The 19,705-nt window shown below is 39.5% G+C and overlaps 1 protein-coding gene across 1 annotated transcript in view; it reads right to left on the bottom strand.

Annotated features, from left to right (window-relative positions):
- Positions 1-19,705, bottom strand: part of KCTD16 (potassium channel tetramerization domain containing 16) — a 228,322-nt gene that overhangs the window by 164,194 nt on the left and 44,423 nt on the right. The window lies entirely within an intron of this gene.

Genomic DNA, 19,705 nt, shown 5'->3' with positions numbered 1-19,705 from the left:
CAGAATATATAAGGAGCTTGGACAGATCAATAGCAAAAAGAACAAATAATCTGATTTTAAAATGGGGAAAACATCTGAACAGACATTTCCCAAAAGAAGATATACAAATTGCCAACAAGTATATGAAAAAAAGCTCCATATCACTAATCAGTAGAGAAATGCAAATCAAAATAATACCAAAATGTGGTATCATCTCACCCCAGTTAAAATGGAGTATATCAAAAAGACAGTAATAACAGCTGCTGGTGAGAACGTGGAGAAAGGGGAACCCTTGTACACTGTTGGTAAAAATGTAAATCAGTACAGTCACTATGGAGACCAGTATGGAAGTTTCTCAGTAACTGAAAATAAGCCAAGTGTGGTGGTACACCCCTGTAGTCCCAGTCATTTGGGAGGCTGAGGCAGGAAGATCGCTTGAGCCCAGGAATTCAAGGCTGCAGTAAGCTATAATCACACCAGTGAACTCCAGCCTGGGCAACAGAGCAAGTTGCCATCTTAAAAAAAAAAAAATCACCCAAAACTAAAAGTAGATCTCCTATATGATCCAGCAATCCCACTACTGGGTATATATCCAAAAGAAAGGAAATCAATACATCAGAGAGATACCTGCGCTGTCATGTTTATTGCAGCACTACTCACAATAGCAAAAATATGGAATCAACCTAAGTGCCCATCAACAGATGAATGATTAAACGAAATGTGGTACATATACACAATGGAATATTATTCAGCCACAAAAAATTAAATCCTGTCATTTGAAACAACATGAATGAAACTGAAGGCCATTATGTTAAGTGAAGTAAGCCAAGCACAGAAAAGTATCTCATGTTCTCTCCCATATGTGGGAGCTAAAAAAGTAGATCTCATGAAGATACACAGATTTGTGTGTGGTACCAGAGATCAGGAATGGGGAGGGAGGAATAAAGGGGGAAAAAGGAATATAAATGTGTTTATTACCACTGATCCATACACTTAAAAATGGCAAAGATGATAAATTATATATGCATATTTTATCTCAATAAAAAATAAATTTAAAAACTTTTTTAAAGTTTCCACTTGGATTTTCTTTTCATTTCATTTATTTTTGATAGTGCTCTTAATTTTATGGGATTAAATGCATTTCCAAAAATAAAAGTTTAATTTACAATATTTTAGTTGTTGGAAGTTGTAATCAGTATTAAAGACAGCTTAATGTGTAACCATAATCTAGTAGACAATTAGGTCTATGGAAGGTGTTGCCTCTATCTTATCTGATTCTCACTGAAATAGCTCTCCTTTACTTGTTTAAAAAAAAAATAAAGAAGGAAATAGATAGACCTTGTATTATTACCTTCAAGTTACAGATAAAGAAACTGAAGCGCAGGGAGGCTAAGCGGCTTTTTCCTTTGCTAAGATCCTTGGCTCAAGAACATAAAGGAGAGAAAGAAAGTACAGACAGGGAATCAGGAGAGAGACTGCGTGTGGCAGTGACCTCTCCACAGGTAGCTCTCTGCTACCAGATGGTGTTTCTTAGGCAGACAAAGGAAGGGTAATCTAAGACAAGTGACAAGCTACCTCTACAGACACAAAAAAACATATTAATGACAGGTACGTCACTGTTTTAAACCTCAGTCCCCTTAAATCCTTAGAAGACAGGCATTTGAGCTGATCCCTGTGATTAACTCTCATGGGATGTTGGAACATTAACTATTCCAGGGTGGAATGCAGTGGGCTGCAGGTGCTGGGAACATTCAAGCTCCCAGAGGAAGCTGGAGGAAGGAACGAGCAATAAATGATAATTTTCTTCCACAGCATCCTGATTTACTATCAGTGTTAATTTTTTAAAGGCACCAGAGTAATGCCATGAAGAAAGAAAAAAGTACATCAATAAAATGTCTTTTTAAGGATTCCATTGCTGAGCCTCCCACATAACCAGAATGTTGTCTTAAAGACGTAATGTGCCTTACAAATGGAGCTAACAGAACAGAAATTAATTCTCTGAATTATTGACTGCTGAAAAAACATTCTTCTTTTCCTTACCTGGATTCAAGGACAGGTACCAAACATGTCCAAATCTGAAGTACATGACATACCCACAATTAACCAGGGTCTACCAACCACATGGTGACCCATCAGAGAGGATGCTATTGGAGAGGGCACTGTTGCAACCAGGGGCTGTCGTAAGCTGCACTTGCCCAGTGCTCTGCAGGGTGTCAAGCAATTTTCCCACATCTAGTCCAACAGGAACTGAACAACAACCTGGAGAGTTAGTTATTGCCGTTATATCATCCCTACTTGCAAATTTGTAAACTGGGTTTCACGAATTTAACCAACTTGTCCAAGGTCTTACAAACAGAACTTGGCACAATCAGAATTTAAAACACTGTTTTCCATCTCCGAGCCCAGATTCTTTGTCCAGAGCAGCTTTTGTAAAGGTCTGATTTAAGCATCATTTGCAAAGGAGCACTAGGGCTAGAACTTAAAATATAAATCCTGAAGGGCCAACCCCAAACCTAGGGAGCCAGAATCTACAGGGTAAGCGACTATTTATCTGCCTAAGTCCCTGGGGTATTTTATGCACACCAAAGTTTAAGAATTAATGTTCTAAATATTCATTTGGTGCTTTATTGTTTGTAAACCATTGAAAAGATTTTTGTTTTAATAGTGTCAAAGACTATAACCTTGTATTATAGCATAACCTTGAAAGTAGATCTTGTGATTAAAAGCACAGAATCTGAATCCAGACTACATGGATTGGAATCCTGGCTCTGTCACTTACGAGCTGTTAACCTTGGGTCATATTACTTCATCTCTCTGTTGTCTTAGTTTTCTCACCTGCAGAATGGAATAGTGCTGGCTACGAGAATGCATCTATAGACTTCCAGCTACAGGGAGCATAACTGATCAATTGGCCAAGGGCCCTGGCTGCTGTGCTCTGGAGTCCACAGCAGCATTTGCACCAGTGCTTTGCCTCACCTGAGCTTTTCCCCTCCAATGGCAGAAAGCAGAAAGAGTATTAAGGCAGGCCTGTGTCCAGAAGACCTGAGTCTTCCTTAATGGCCAATTTTCACTCAAGGATCCCCTGACCATTTTGCTAACCTTCCTCAGACGGATGGCAACCTAGCATGCTTCCCCCGAACCTTCCTCCCCTCTCGCTTTCACTTCAGGTGAAACTTCCATCATGACATGACAGACCTCTCCCCAGCAATCTCTCCCAGTTCCTCCCCACTTTCACTATTAGGCATTTCCCCTATCAAACTGCTTGCATGTTTAATCTTATCCTGGGCTTTTTTTTTATGAAAGGACCCGAACTAATACGTAAGGATCAAGTAAAATAAATCATAAAATGCATTCAGAATCATACCTGGTCCATACAAAGTGCTCAATATTTGACATATTACCATCATTGCTCTTACTATTGCTATTACTACTGCCATTACTACAATTACCATAGAAGATAGACTTTTTCCTCACCAGTCATGCTAAGTAACTTACCACAATATCATTGATCCAATTCTAGGTAACTCAATGTATATAAAAGGACTTTGAAGATATCCTCAAAATTAAGAATAGAGACAGAGGCATAATTCCTCCTGGCAAAACTGTACTTCAGAGTAAAATTAAATGGCAAACTCTAAAGCTCAATGCAGAATGTGAGTAAGTGATGACGTCTGTTTCCCTGCCATCGGCTCCCCACGCCTAAGGACAAGGTCTCATTCATCTTCATAATACCAGCATCTCTCACAGTAGATGGCTCACCGTGGATGCTCTTAACTGTTTGCTGAATTGAATTTTTAAACTGTGCAGCTCAATTTAAAGCTTGCAGTGTAAGATATAGAAGCATATATTATTTGCTAAGTGATTTATTGTCCATCACAAATCTTAGAGCCCTTTGAAAACATACTTTTATAGGTCAAGTACCACCAGGTCAGTTATCAAAAATGACAGTGGAAATCACCAAGGCACCTCTGTGAGAGAATCTACAGGCCTATCCAGACCTATAATTCATTAAGTTGGGGAAAAAATATAAAATAAAGGTCTTCTTTAGACGGTAAGGAGGTGACTTCACTCACGCACTTGCGATGCCTATGAGGTTTGACTATAATCTCAAATAAAGCCAGAGACATAAAGAAATAAAGAGAGCGACCTAAAAATAAAACAAAACAAAAAATAATTCCTAAACCTCCAGATTTCAGATCAAATCAATCCTGCCGGGCATTTGGCTATGATTCAAAACGAATCAAAAACATTCCTGCCCAAAACATTGTGATGATATCAATGATTTAAATCCTTTATCAGAAAAAAAAAGATTAGTACAACAGCCATTATAATCACCTATTCTCTAAAGATTCAGGCCTATGGTTGAAACAAACACACACACAAAAAATGTGTATCTAAAAACTATTCTATCTAGTATTTTGCGTTTTGAAGAAATAAGCAAAAATTTACAAAGATCCTTTCCTACAGGTGTGGTGTCATGCCAGGTTATCAGAATACCAACTACCAAATACCATCATTAGGGATCATAGCCCTCCATTTGCAGAATAGACAGCAATGTAGAATGTATTTTTTTAATTTAAATAGAAATGCTTCTTTCATGATTCATTAGTTTTATATTTGTGGGGTGAAACAGCACATGTGCATGGTAAAAGTGTTTTGGATAGACTCCACTGAAAGAACCACACTATGTTTGTGCTACGCTCAGAAAAACAAAAAAACTCAGTCACCGAATTCCAAAGTTGATATCTGGAGAATACAGATCATACTAAGGTGCTTTGACTTTGCCTACGACAGAGATGGGGAAAGAAGGGTTGTGAGAGGAGAGATTGGCAAAGAGAAAATGGGAAGGGTAGGAGAAGGTGTAGAAAGAGAACATTAAGGGGGTGGTAAGTGGAAGTCTCATTCTGAGATGCTTTCAGGCAATTAAAGATGGCTACACCAACTACTGTATGTGGCACACTGAATAAAATGTGAAACCATTTGTGCCATTGTTGAGGGCTAATTTTAGATTCTCAGATTATGTCAAGTGCTAAACAGTCAACATGGCATTTGCAGCAGGAAACTTGCTTCAATCTCTGGTCTCTGTCTGGGTTCCCAGGAAATTATTTTGTGACGTAGTGACTCTTGCTGAGACCTCTTCACACCATCCTACAAGCAAACTTCACTCTGATGGGGAGAAACACAATCTTTTATGAAGCAATTTTGTCTCCAAGCTTCCTGCCTCCCTGTCACCACTGGCAGCTGAATAGTAGTGATTTACATGAGGTGCTTTTGTGATGGTACGTTTATATGATGACTTAGGGACCCTAGCTGTGGCCCCCAACTCTGAATTCTGAAGAAACTAGTTTATTCTGAGAGCTATAGACAAAGAGAGCAAGGCATCCACAACTTCATAAATGCCCACTTTCTTCTTCTTCCAAATACTTCAGCCAATGTTCTGCTTTTAATTCCTAGTGATTCTTTTCCTTAGCTATAAAGATTTTGACATAAAAAGTGTATCTGATATACATTTTTACCTTGAAAAGAAATCTTTTTTAACTTGAAATCTGTTCCTTACATGTTTTTATAAGTAACAAAATACAGCACGTAGCAATTAGTTAAAAAAAAAAAAAGACGAAGAAGAAAGAAAAAGAAAAAAGGCATGGTTTGTCTTTTGTATGTGCCATTCAATATCAATGGAGAATAATACAGCATTTACTATACATGTCAGGGCTAAAAGTAGTGACTACAAAAACTCAGCATATTCACTTCCACCCCTGGATTCAAAAGAATTGTTACTGTTAGATTTTTAGAAAACCAGTCTTTGAATTTTTCTCCTTACATAAAACAAGCTTCTAAGACACACTGTGAAGTACACAAGGTTTCTTTTCATAGTTTTCCATCCTTCTTCCAACATTGCCTACGTAGTGGATAGCTCTTGTTTTCCCTTCTCAGAGGTAACGCCCTCTTCTGATGCTCACAGGACCTCAAGTTTGCCTGACCATTTGCTCTATGCTCACTAGAAGTCCATGTTGTTTGCAGGGGCAGAACCCACTTCCTGGCTCTAGACCTAGGCCTGGCCAATGGGAGTACAGCCCAATCCAGGCCAATCAATGTGAACCTTCAAACTTCAATTGTAATTTTGAGAAAGGTATTCTATTTGTTACAGTTACTCTGAGAAAAGATTACAAATCTCGAGTTACTAGTGACCTTGCCATATCAGCAGAATAATCTGTCCAAGAATTAAACCAACAGATGGCTATGAAAAGGAGGAAGACAACAGCCATGAAAAGGAGGAAGACAGATTCCTGGCTGCATAATTTGAGTAACTGAATCCAGCCATTTCTGAGGCCATATTATCTCTGAATTTTAAAATATGGTTCCTTTTTAGCTTAAGCCAAATATTGTGAGATTTCTGTGATCACAACCAAAAGGGTACCTACTGATGCAATCTAATACCTATCAGTTTATATCCCCCAGATAATCAAAGTTCTTACTTGCCCTTCACTTGCTCAGAAACATAGATTGCATGCCCTACCAAAACATGGTCTTCAGAAAACCAGTCTCTTCTAAGATTCCTTTCTCACTTCCATCAAAGAATTTCAGTTCCTCGGTTTTTGTTCTGGTTATCTCCAGGTAATGACCTAGGCTAGTAATTATCTATTAAGCTAATTAAAATTAAGGCATCATTGGCTGAAAAGAGTTAGGTCTTAGATTTATATCAGTTACATTTGTTAAAAGTAGTACGTAATATAGGGACTTCAGGCATAATAATAGAACCAGCTAAGAAGGTATTTTTGACCAAAGGGCCAGACAGTAGGGGGAAAGTCTCCTGAGTTGTCCATAGTATGGAATAAAACATCATTTATGAGGTGATGATTCCAGCTAAGATGGAATAAGCTCACTACATAGTATCTCTACCACCGACTAGAGCTAAAATTACTAGATAGTATACATATGGCAACTGATCACACTGAAAGTGAATAATAGAACTGGGAGCATGACCAATAGGGTAGAGACAGCCCTGCTTTTTTCCTCCCGTATCTCCCGGCTTAAACTCTACAAAAGCTTGAACCCCAAGACCATGCAGCAGGTATGATTAGAAAATAAGAGAAATCCTCTTCCCTCTTTTTGTGGCCATGAAACCAGTAAAAGGGACTTTGTGGCATGTATACTGTAGGGGAATATGGGCTTAGTTTAATTTTTTTTTTTTTTAATTCTCCTTGGCTGGGCCCAGACAAGCCTCAGTCATGAGGCTGCACTCCTGTGCAGATTTTTACATGATCTGAGAGGATCTAGTTCTCTGTTACCAGAGGAACTGGAAAAAGGGTCTTCTGTGATTCAAAGAGTCTTTCTTCTTTCTCTCTTGCTTCTTTTAAGTCAGACCCAGTCATAGCACTGAGCTACATAAATATATGACCGTCATCCAGAAGGCCATCAGGATGGCTAAATAGTAGAAAGGAGAGCCATACTGGCAATTAGCACTTTACAAACTGGGAAGACAAAGCCTCCAGCATGGATTGAAGGTGCTTTGTCTTCTAAGAGGGGAAGGATAGGTTGGACATTACGCCTCACAGGGCTGGTTTCATATATATTCAGCAGGTTTAGGGGGAAAGCTATACATATTTATGAGGGGAGTTGAGCATATGCACAATGAGTTATCATATGTTTAACATATATCCCATGTTCACTTTGGAGCAGGGTGTCAGCATTAAAATGAGGTGGGATTTAGCTCTTTGCATCAAAAGGTGAACTGCAGGACACAAAGACAGTTTGTGAGCAGCCTCTATAAGCTGGCTGAAACTGCCTTAAGGTCTGCAATAGCTTATCAGAAAAGAACATTTATAAGGCCAGTTCTCTGTCCAATCAGAGTTGCAGTGGCCTGGATTGTAAATCAGCCTGTAGTGCGTATTGTTAGGGAGTTTAGAGAGGGTGTGGTTTTTCTTACAGTTGTAGAAATTTAGAAATGTGTCATGCCAGCCAGGCTCTGAACCTTCAACACCTCAGGTCCCATCTTATTAATAAAGAGGTATCTATTTGGCCAAGACAAAGTAGATAAGAGATAAGAAAAACCAAAGTGTTTTTCTCATTCTCTACTCGCCACTCAACACAACACTTTCTGACACCAAATGTGTAGGGGTTATTTCCTCCACTCAGTCCCACAAGACTGCCCTCAACTTCAGATGTCAATCGCAAGTGGCCAGTCGTCACCTATACTTCTGACCAATTGACCATAAATCAGGGTTGGCGCAACCCCCTCCTTGAATTTGACTGATTTGCTAGAGTCAGGGAAACACTTTACTTACATTTACTGGTTTATTCATAAAGAATGTAATAAAGAATACAAATAAATAGCCAGATGAAGAGATAGATAAGGCAAGGCACGTGAGAAGGGATGTGGAATTTCCATGCCCCCTGGAGAGCCATCCTCCAAGAACCTCCATGTATTTAGCCATACTGAAGCTCTCCTAACACCATCCTTTTGAGTTTCTATGGAGGCTTCATTACAGAGGCAGGATTGATTAAATAAATCATTTGCCGTTGGTGATCAACCCAACCTTCAGCCTCTCTCCCCTTGCTGGAGATTGGAGGTGGTCGTGGCCCCCATCCAGCTATCTAGGGCCCCCAGCTACCAGTCATCTTATTAGCACACAAAAGACATTCTCATCATTCTAGAGATTCCAAGGGTTTTAGGATGTATATGCCAGAAAACTGGAAGGAAGACCAAATAAGCATTTCATAATATCACACCAGAGATAAAGGACATTACAAAATAATGCTTAAAAAAATTCATTAAGAAGACAAAACAATCCTAGGTATATCTGCATCTAATAAGAGAAATACAAAATACACGAAGCAAAAACAGATGTTACAGAAAGGATAAGCAGGTGAATATACAATTGTACTTAGCGATCTCAACATTCATCTCTCAGTAATCAAAGTCAAATTGGGAAAAAGTCAACAAGGATGTAGAAGTCCTGAATAATACTGTCAATCAACTTGACCTAATTCACATTCATTGAGCATTCCACTCAACAGCAGCACAATGCATGTTGTTTTCAAGTGCACATAGAACATTCAATGAGATAAACCATAGGCTGAGTCAAAAAAACAAACTGTAAAATATTTTAATTAACATAATGCAAGGTAATTTTCTCTGATTCTAATAAAATTGAACCAGGAATATAACAGAGAGATATCTGGAAAATCCCCAAATATTTGAAAGTTAAACCACATACTTTTAAATAATCCATGAGTCAAAGGAAAAAAATTTCAAAGAAAGGTAGAAAATATTATGAATTGAATGAAAATGAACAGACAACATATCAAAATTTATGGGATGCATCTAAAGCAGTGCTTCAAAGAAAATATGTAACATTTAATGCTTATATGGGAAATAAAAAAGATTCTCAAATCTATAATTGAAGTTTCTACCCTAAGAAACTAGAAAAAGAAGACCATATGGAACTTAAAGCAAATAGGAGGAAGTAAATAATAAAAATAAAATAGAAAACATTTTTTTAAAAATCAATGAAACTAAAAGCAGTTTCCTTGAAAAGATCAACAAAATTGGTAAACATCTAGCCAGACTGACAAAGAAAAAAGAAGACCAAATTACCAATATCAAAATATATTACTACAGACTCCACATTAAAAGACATTAAAAGAATTATAGGAAAATGCTAAAATTAACTTTATAACCATCAACTCAACAACTTAGATGAAATGTACCCATTTAAAAACACATTACTAAAACTCAATCCAGAAAGGATAGATAACTAAAATAGTTCTATATCTATTTAAAAACTTTAATTCATAATTTACAAACTTCCAACAAGAAAACTCCAGGCCCAGATGGTTTAACTAGTAAATTCTACCAATTAGTTAAGAAAAAAATAATAATAATTTCAATTTCTCACAATCTCATCCAGAAAATAGAAAAGGAATACTACTTAACTTATTTTATAATGCCAGAATTACTCTAATATATCAAAACTAGACAACGGCATTACAAGAAATGAAAATTGCAGACCAATAGCCCTCATAAGCATAGGCACAAAATTCCTCAATAAAATATTAGCGAGTCAAATCAAGCAATAAATAAAAAGAAGCATATAACATGACAAAGTGAAGTCTGTTCTAGGATTGCAAGGCTGATTCATCACTGGAAAATAAATCAATGTAACTCACCATTTTAACAGACCAGAGAAGAAAATTGTATGAATTATAACACTAGATGTAGAAAAAAAATGTAAAAAATTTGACATCTGTTTATGATTAAAACACTCCTAGCAAACCAGATATAGAGGGATCTTGTTATGGTTTGACTATGTCTCCTATAGTTCATGTGTTGGAAACTTAATCCCCAATGCAATGGTGTTGACAGGTGAGACTATTAGGATGTGATTAAGGTGTAAGGGCTCGGTGCTCATGAATGGATTAACATCACCATCACTAGAGTGGGTTTGTTACAACAGTGAGTTTAGTCCCTTCTTGCTCTCTCTTAAGCACATGCATTCTCTTGCCCTTCTACCATCTTCCATGAGATTATGCAACAAGAAGACACTGACCAGATTCCAGTGCCTTGATTTTGGACTTTCTAGACTCCAGAATTGTGAGGAAATACTGTTCTATTCTTTATAAATTACCCAGTTGGTGGCATTCTGCTATAGCAGCACAAAGTGAACTAACATCTTCCTTAACCTGATTAAGAATCTCCACAAAAACATGCAACTAACATCATAATTAACAGTCAAAGAATTAATGCTATCTCCCTAAGATGGAGACCAATGCAAGGATATCCACATTTGTCACAAATTAAATGACTAGCTACATATTAGGAGAAAATAGCCACAAATTACATATCCAAAAAAGTATTTATATCCTGACTATATATTTTATAAAATCTCAAAACTCAACAGAAAAGCAACTGATAACCCAATTAAAAACTAGATAAAAGATGTTAACAGATATTTCCCCAAAGATGATATGCAGATGGCAGATAAGCACATGAAAAGATGCTTAGCATCATTATTTATCAGGTAAATGCAAACTAAAACCACAATGAGATACCACTACACATCTATTCAAATGGTTATAATGTGAACACTAACAGCAGCAAGTGCTGACAAAGTTGTAGATAACTGGATCTCTTATCTGCTGGGATTGCAAAGTGCTACAATCACTCTGGTAAACAGTTTAGGATTTTTTTATAATGTTAAATATATATTTACTGTATGACTTAGCAATTCCACTTCTAATTATTTACCTTAGAGAAATATAATCTTATGTTCACACAAAAATTTGTACACAAATATTTACAGCAGTATTATTCATAATCACCAAATGTTAGAAATAATCCAAATGTCCTTCTGTAAGTGAAAAGATAGTGTTGCATCCATACAATGGAAAGCCCCTCAGAAATAAAAAGGAACAAATTTCTAGTACAACCAACAATGCGGATAAATCTTAAATGCATTTTTTTTAAGCGAAAATAGCCAGGCTTAAAAGGTTAAATACTGTATGCTTCCATTTGTATGAAATCCTGTGAATTGTACCACTATGTCAGAAATCAGTAGCTGCTAGGGGTTAGGGATAGGGGGTAGAATTTAACTACAAAGAAGTAGCAGGTAATTTTTTGGAATAATGGAACTGTTCTATATCCTGATTATATTGGTGAATTTGTCAAAATTCACAGAACTGTATACCAAAAAGGAAAAAAAGTTAGTTTTACAGTATGTAAATATTTTTAAAAATCAATTTAAAAATCTGGTTGATAATACTGCTCCTGCCTCTATCTTACTAAGTGATCTTGGACAGATTATATCATCTTTTTGATATTCAATTTAGAGGGTCTCAGTTCTTTTCCAAGTTTAGCAATCAATGATTGAAATTTTGTAATGCAAATGCCAGTCTATTCTTTAAGCTTAGCATGCACTCTACAAAAGGAAATAATTCAGCAGTGTATGTTTTTTTCCTTCAGCAAGGATTGTAATCAATCCAACAGAGCATTATCATCTCCATCATCATCAATGCTGAACTATCTACACTGTCTGAATTCACCAGGTAATTCAACACTTTCTGATTCTGAGACCCACCAAAGAACACCAAGAGCTATATAATTGCAAATTATTATTTTTGCCCTACAGCAAATTTTCCAAAGAGAGATAGAACACTTAAGGGAAAAATAGATAGTAAGTTTTCAGCCCCAGGAAAGAATATAGAATCTATGGATGTGCAGCCACAGTGAATAAATAACATCAACTTTATACTCAAGGCTCCGTATCACACGCAGTCACACACAGTCATTTACTCTGTGGATAAAACACAGGATATGATTATCATTATGATATCCAATTTCTTTCAATACTGTTATTTTTCATCATGCAAATTATGGAATGAAGTTTCAGTAGGGAATAAGATCTTTCATTCCAGGATAGCAGAACCTAGTGGTCAAAAAAGAATGCCTCTAGGTCTCTGTGAGAACAAGAAAACTGGAAGAAAGGGGTAAATTTTTTGAAAATTTAGGCTCATAATTTAAGATCATAATTCCATTTCTATTATAAGTATTAACTCTAATATAAGCACATGCAGAAAGAGCCCTTGCAATATTATTTGTAATAGTAAAGGATTGTAAGTAATCTAAATGTCCACCACTAAGGGACTGGCTAAATAAACCGTGATATAATCATGTGATACAATACTGAAGGCAAATAAATGAATTAAAGCCATAAATATCAAAATTGGTGACCCTCTAAGAAATATTGAGAGACAAAATTCATAGTGTAGAATGATGTCATTTAAAAACACACACAATTGTTATATATATAATCTATAGATATATCTTAGAATTTTCTTCAAGGGTACATACCAAATTTCATAACAGGGGTTTACTCTGAGGAGAAGAGGAGGTTACTGGGTTTAAGACAAAAAAGATTTTAAGGGAAAATTTATTCTTGTATTATTCGTATAATTAAAATTTACTTTTTAAACAAAGGTTGCAATGAAGAACACCAAAGAGACCTATTTATTTCATCAGGAAATTTTCCCAGGGCCACTTAGAGAGGCCCCAAAGGCACATCACCTGGACAAACAGCAGAGAAAAGATGGAACACCCAGCCTTGCTAACAAAGCCTCTCCTCACCGTACAGTCGGTTTTGACTGTTAACCTGGGAGCCACGTGTTCGGGATGAGGAGTCCACCCTACGTTGTTCTAAAGAAACCACACAGTCCTGAAATGATCTCTCTCTCACATTGAATTTTCAAGTCTTTTTGAGCAGATCCTCATGTCATTATTGAATCTCACTCCTACCACCACCCTCTTACAGCCCGCATCCTTCACCGCCCTGTGTTCTCAAACCAGAATGACACAAATTTATTTTTAAATTTAGAGTGAATTAAAACTGATTTTGTTTTGAGAATCCCGTGACACTCTTTGGAATAATTAGAAGGACCCTGCGGTGTCACAAAAGCAGATTTGGGAAAGCATTGGCTTGTGTTGTTGCCATGGGGATCTGCCGCTTGTAACAATACAGTTCCAGAGACAGCAGGAGAAAGGGGAGGAATCTCTGAGGGCCTGTGGCTAGGGCAAGGCAGGGTTGCAAAAGTAAGTAGTACCAGCGGGTCTGGAGCTTTGCCTTCCCCTGTCTGTCCAGGCAACATGAGCTGCGAGGAAGGCAGAGAATTTGCCCTGGTGATCCATCTACAATGAGTCTATTCTGCTCAGATCCATTTTGTAGAATTAAGTGCAAGAGGAGGAGCAGCAGCTGGGAGGTGGGATTGTTTTCCTCTGTGGTTGCTCAGAGCTGGGCACTACCCCCGGGAGTGCTGAGAGTGCATGTGGCCTGGGGTGCTGCTTTCCAACTGGCTTTTAAGAGCATCAGCCCCTCCATGGAGGTGTATGATGTTTCTCCATTTTAATTTTAGCATCTACACTTCAGCAATTTGCATTTAAATGTGTTGTCAGAGAACTTCCAGAAATCTTTAATAGGAAGACCGATTTGCATTTTAATATGCTGTTAAAGAATTTCAAAATATCTTTTTTTAGTGTGAATACATATTACCAGAGGAATGGCCACCTTTAAAGAAATTATAATTACCTGCGTACAATTTAAACAGAGCTGCCTTTAAAAAGCACTGTGGCTTTGTGGGAGTTGTTAAAAGTTCCTTGTAAAACAAAGTCCAAAAGAAAAAGGAAACCTTCTGATTGGGGCGGACTGAAAGGTAGAATTGACACCTTCAGTACAGAAATCCAAGCAGAAAAGCACGTGAATACAAGGGCTGGGGCCGGTGAGTTATAAGAAAGGAACACAATCTCCAGGAAGAAATAAGAAAGTGGAATATTCTTTGTTGTCCCTTGCCAGCACCTCACTCCACCTTTTCTTATCTGCTAGAATTTGAAGGCTGAATTTAGAGATGGGTAGAGTCCCTAAAACATGTAAAATGAATATTACTGCCCACCATTCTCGCTGAATATTTTCACAAGGGTTACTCTCAGGGCAAGATGTCTGACCTGAGACACTAGCTGCCAGAGCATCTCAGTAAGAAGTTTTAGAAGAAAGAAAAAACAGACAGACAGACATCAGACGAGGGTGTGAAGGAAGGGTGCCAGAGCCTTCGGGAGACTCCTTGGGAAGTTGTGGCACAGAACAAGAAGGAGCAAAGTACCAGCAAAGATCAACCCCCGAGAGGCTTGGAGTCCATTGAGAAGGGTGGGTGGCGTGGTTTGTTTCTCCCTCCCTCGCATCTCTGACAGTTCGTGGGCTCCCGAGCCACGGGAGAGACTTTCTGCCCAAATGAGCCCAGGGGCTGTTGCCACTAGCAGGCTGGGAACTTCTTGTGGACAGGGCACCAGGCTCCTGGCCCCCCTAGGGCATGTGCCACCCCCACAGACCCAGCCAGGACGGCAGGTGCCATATTGCTTCTCCACCCACCATGCGCCTTTGTCCTCCCCGGGGGGCTTCAACTCCACAGGTTTCATCCTACTCGTTCCCGCACAGACATTTCCCAACTCCGGCCCAGACTTCAGGAGCCACAGGGGTCCAGTGGGTCCTGGGTGATCTGTGTGACTACAGAGCCTGGACATTCTGGGTAGACTGTCTCCCAGAGTGAGGGTCAAAGACAACCAGAGTGCTGGCATCCTCCCCTGCCCCTCCTCCAGCCACAGCTGCCTAGAGAAACAACTGAGCCACCACACTGGAGCTTCCACAGACAGTGGGGCTCAGGCCTTTCCTCTTGGGGTCCTGCAGTGGATCAAGGGGTGCTCAGACTGTGAGCTCCCTGTTCCCTGGCCCTCCCTGGTGCTGCCTGCCCAGCGGCTCCATCAGAGCAGGGCATGCCCTGGGGTAGAGGGACATTGATCCTACTCAGCCACCCTGTGGGCAACTGAGGACCAGTGCGCTTCTCCCTGGCATGGTCATGGATCGATCTTCTTGGTCTCAGGAGGCGAGGGAGCTCACATGGGCAGATCTGGGGGAGAGTGCAGGGTGGGTCCTAGTTGCAGGGTGCTTGCAGGGCACCCCTTTCCCCATGGGAGGGCCGCACTGTCAGCTCAGGCTGGGATCCTGGGTGGGGAACTTCCCGGCCCAGTCATGGGGGAGCTTGGCTGGCTTGGGCTCCTACTTGCTGGCAGATGCTGGGGGAAGACTGTGGAGCAGAGGATGGGGGAGAGGAGCAAGGCCCATGGCAGACTGCCAGTTTGTGAATCTCAGGTGAACCTGACTCCACAAACAGACTTTCTGATTGGATGGGGCCACTTCTGCCCCTGCCTGGTGGCTCTGCTCAGAAGCTGGGACCAGACCTTTGGCCCCTGTCAAAACAGCTACCTTACCAGCTTTTGTGGAGCCTGAGGGCAAGCTCACCCTACCAAGCCCTGGCCAGCCACACTCCCCCACACACCTCTGGAAGTTCCAGGGCCCCCACCACCACCTGGGGACATTCGAGTGCTTCTCCTGAGGGACTAGAGCCATTTACAGGACACAAAAACAACCTTGCAGCTTGTTCCTTCTGGCAAGCACCTCCTACTGACAGGCAGGTCAGTTTGCACTCCCTTTATGGCATTTACTGACTCAATTTTACGGGTCTGGCCATTTGGGGGAACGCCTACCCCTCCCCACAGAAAAACTGTGCTACTAGATGAGGGCGGAAAGAGCCCAGACTGAGGCCTTAGCATGCAAGCGTTTAGCCCCCTCCCCTGGGAACAGCCCTCCCCAGTTTGGAGAGCTTGTTCTCACCTTCTCTCCAGTGGCTCCCCTAGTAGGGCTGGGAAAGCCACTTCTGAGCCCTGCTGAGGCTTTGCAAAGCCTTTCAGGCTCCCACAACCTAGCTACAAACTGCCTTGCTCCTCCCCCACCTCAATGACGGTGGAGATCAAGAAACCCCTGGGAGCCACAGGGTCCCTCCTAAAGCTTGGAGCACTCAGGTACTCCACCTGGGGGCCCAGAGTCTACCATGGACACAAAAGAACATCTCAGCAGCCGGCTCCATCACACAAACATCAACTGATGACAGAGAGAACAATGGTAAAGCTCATCCTAGCGTCTTCCAACTCAAGCAAACAGGGTGTGGCTGATTCACACTCACAAGTACCACCCACCACCACCGAGACTAAGCTGGGGGACAGAACTCCCTACACACTGTTGGGAAGAGGTGAAGGCAGCAGTTCAGAGGTAACCCAAGACGTACACCAAACCTGCTAGAACACCCGATAGGCAACTCAGGACCCTCACTGGCATGCTCAGGGATCAATCTTCGGGGACCCCAAGATAGGCCGGTAAGCCAGGCCTAGCACCCCCAGATCTGGACCAAGAGGCCAGATGAGAAGGAATCAGCAGAAGAACTCCAGAAATGTGGAAAAGCAGAGTGAAAGGACACTACCAAAAGAAAACAGTAGCTCCTCACCAATGGATACCAACCAAAATGAAAAGATTCAAACGACAGATGAAGAATTCTGAATATGGCTTGTAAAGAAACTCAATGAAATATAAGACAAAATAGAAACCCAACACAAAGAAACCACAAAAACAATGCAGGAAATGAATTAAAAAATTCACTAAGGAAACCAAATTATTAAAAAAAAGTCAAACAGAACTTATGGAAATGAAAATTTCATTTAAGGAAACATAAAACACAGGCCCACACCCTACCTATCTTTTACCACTTAGCCAATTTTAACCATGTTCTATGAGGATTCACAATCTTTGCCAAATACTTAGAATCCCTCCTTGGGAGTGATGATGGGTATTTCATAAATCACCCACCTTTTCCTGCCCATTTCACCTTGTGACCAGAGAAACTGATTTTAAGATTAGCGGATGCAAGGTATGTATGACAAGAAACATAAACCAGTGAATTAAAATGATTTGGGTGGAATTCATACTTAGGGACCAGATGAACTAAAATACCTTTGTCATAGGAAAGAGAATGTAAGTCAGCAAAGAGGTAAAAGAAAGATCTGATTCAATGTATTTTTCCCAGAGACAAGCAGTGTCCAACTCCTAGCTGCTACAGAAAAACAATAAATAGAACTCTTGTGTGCTTAGCTGGGTTCTCTCATTTTGTGCACGTCGCCTGTTAAGCATGACATTGAAGCTGAAATTTTACACACTAGGTGGGCAATTAAAACAAACTCATTTGTGTTTTACAGATTTTTCTTCAAGAAGGAAAAAACACCAAGGTTGTGGAACAGTGTTTGGTCAAAGCCTTGATGTGCTTCTATTTAGAAATTTTTTTTTGAAGTTCATTAGATTCTCAGGCTTTCAAGGCCATTGCATATTTCTTGATGAAACATTACCCAAGTGAATAATTTATAAAGCTGTAGGACACTGTAAACTCTGGTGAACAGATCTTTTTGATGCCCTCATCTCCTGGAGGGCTGTTTTGGGTCCACCCTCTGCTGCCTTCTGCAGATATTCTGGGCTCTCGTTGGCTACAGTTGCCCACTCATCTTAAAAGTCAGCCCAGCTTCTGACGAGAGGCAGAGGATGAGAAGGAGATATCCAGTCAAGGTGTCCCTCTGAGTCCTTCAGTGCCCCCAGGTGCCAGAACAATGAAGAGAAGTTAGGCCATGACGAAAGAAAATTGAAGACAATGGATCAATGTATATACACACATATATGTATAGTTGATGCTTTTTAAACACAGTCTAAATGTATTCATAATGTGTGACATTCATCAAAGGCTCTCCCCAACCTCTTAGAGGCAACCCACTGAGAAAATCTATTTCACGATCCCAGGAGCACACCTGGATTCCATTTTCTTTAAAGTAACATTACTATCCTCTGACCACACAAAAGAATCTGATTCTGAACTTCAGATATAAAGCCCCTTTTCGGGCCATACAACTCTCTTCTGTTCTGTAGAAGAGAAAACTGAAGCACTGGTATTAGACTTATCTAGCTTTGAATCCTCATCCTATCCCTGCATGAACTTGGCACGTGACTTAACATTGCTGAGCCTGTTTTCTCAATGAGACAGTAAGATAATAATAACTGTATGTTAGGGTTGCTGGGAGAAGTAGAATTGGTGTATTAAGTCACAGTGCCAAATACATCTTGATTATCATACAGGACATATATTTATTTTCCTAAATAGTAGCTTTTATGATGATGGTTCATTAAATGCAACAATATTTAAGTCTTCTAAGAACCAAGCACTGTTTCAGGCAACTTGACCTCTAGTCTCTTTGGAGACTACAGTCTTTAAAATTATTAAGATTTAAGTTGAGTGGAGCGGGAGGGTTCAAGATCATGGGTTATCCCCTTAGCTTCAGTGTGTTTCCTGACAAAGTGCTATAAGGAGATCTTATTATCCCAACCACTCTCATCTTATAATACCAAAATCAAGGGATGGTATAGTCATTCTCCTTCAGAATAGAGAAATCCTCAGGGAGAAGACAAAACTGAAACTGTCAGTGGAAGAGCAAGTTATTATCTTGGTGTGCAGTGGTTGTTATTGTTGCTGTTTCTTGTTGTTTTCAACTGTCTTACCTGATTGTGATTAAGGTAATAATGTTACATCATGTGGGCATCCTTCTGCTTTGGGAAAAAAAATGTAAATATATATTTGTGAGACTTGTACCATACTTGTAAGTGGATAATTTTCTCCTTACACCTGTTGGCTTGATATGGTAATAGAACCATTTCCTTTTATTGAAAATTAGAACACAACTCAATCTGCTAGGGCTTTATTCTTTTATAGTAGGGAGGTAAGATTGCTAACAGCTAGAAAGTGTATGTTTCTTGCAAGGTAGAAAAGCAGGGGTTTAAATACACAATTTCCAGAGGAAGCTTTACTCATTTCTGCTCTCATTTCATTATAACTGACTGAAATTATATAGAGTTTTACTTAGTAAAGATACGCATTAAATTATTTGATAAGTATAGCGCTAAATATTACATGTATACAAATTTTGAGTAAATTAAACTTGTAAGTACACAAGGGAAGGTTTGCTACTCAAAGTCATTCTACTGTTAATTGTTTCTAATAATCAAAACCATAATCTTTATATTTATGTAAATCCATATTTACATATCTATTAACATTTTGAGATTTAAAATCTTCACATTTCTAAAGGAAAAAAGAAAAAAAAAAAAAGAAACAACTCATATATTAAATGTCCCCTAACTGTAGTATTCCATGTGATTTTAATTTTCATCTTTATGCTACTATGTATTTTCCAGGACCATATTCCAACAATGAGAATATGTAATCTTTATAATGACGAAAAGACTGCAAAAGTAAATAAATG

This window comes from Lemur catta, chromosome 5, assembly GCF_020740605.2.
Source record: "Lemur catta isolate mLemCat1 chromosome 5, mLemCat1.pri, whole genome shotgun sequence".
Lineage (NCBI taxonomy): Eukaryota > Metazoa > Chordata > Mammalia > Primates > Lemuridae > Lemur > Lemur catta.
The sequence above is the reverse complement of the archived record's forward strand: the minus strand, read 5'-3'. Positions and strand labels throughout refer to the sequence as shown.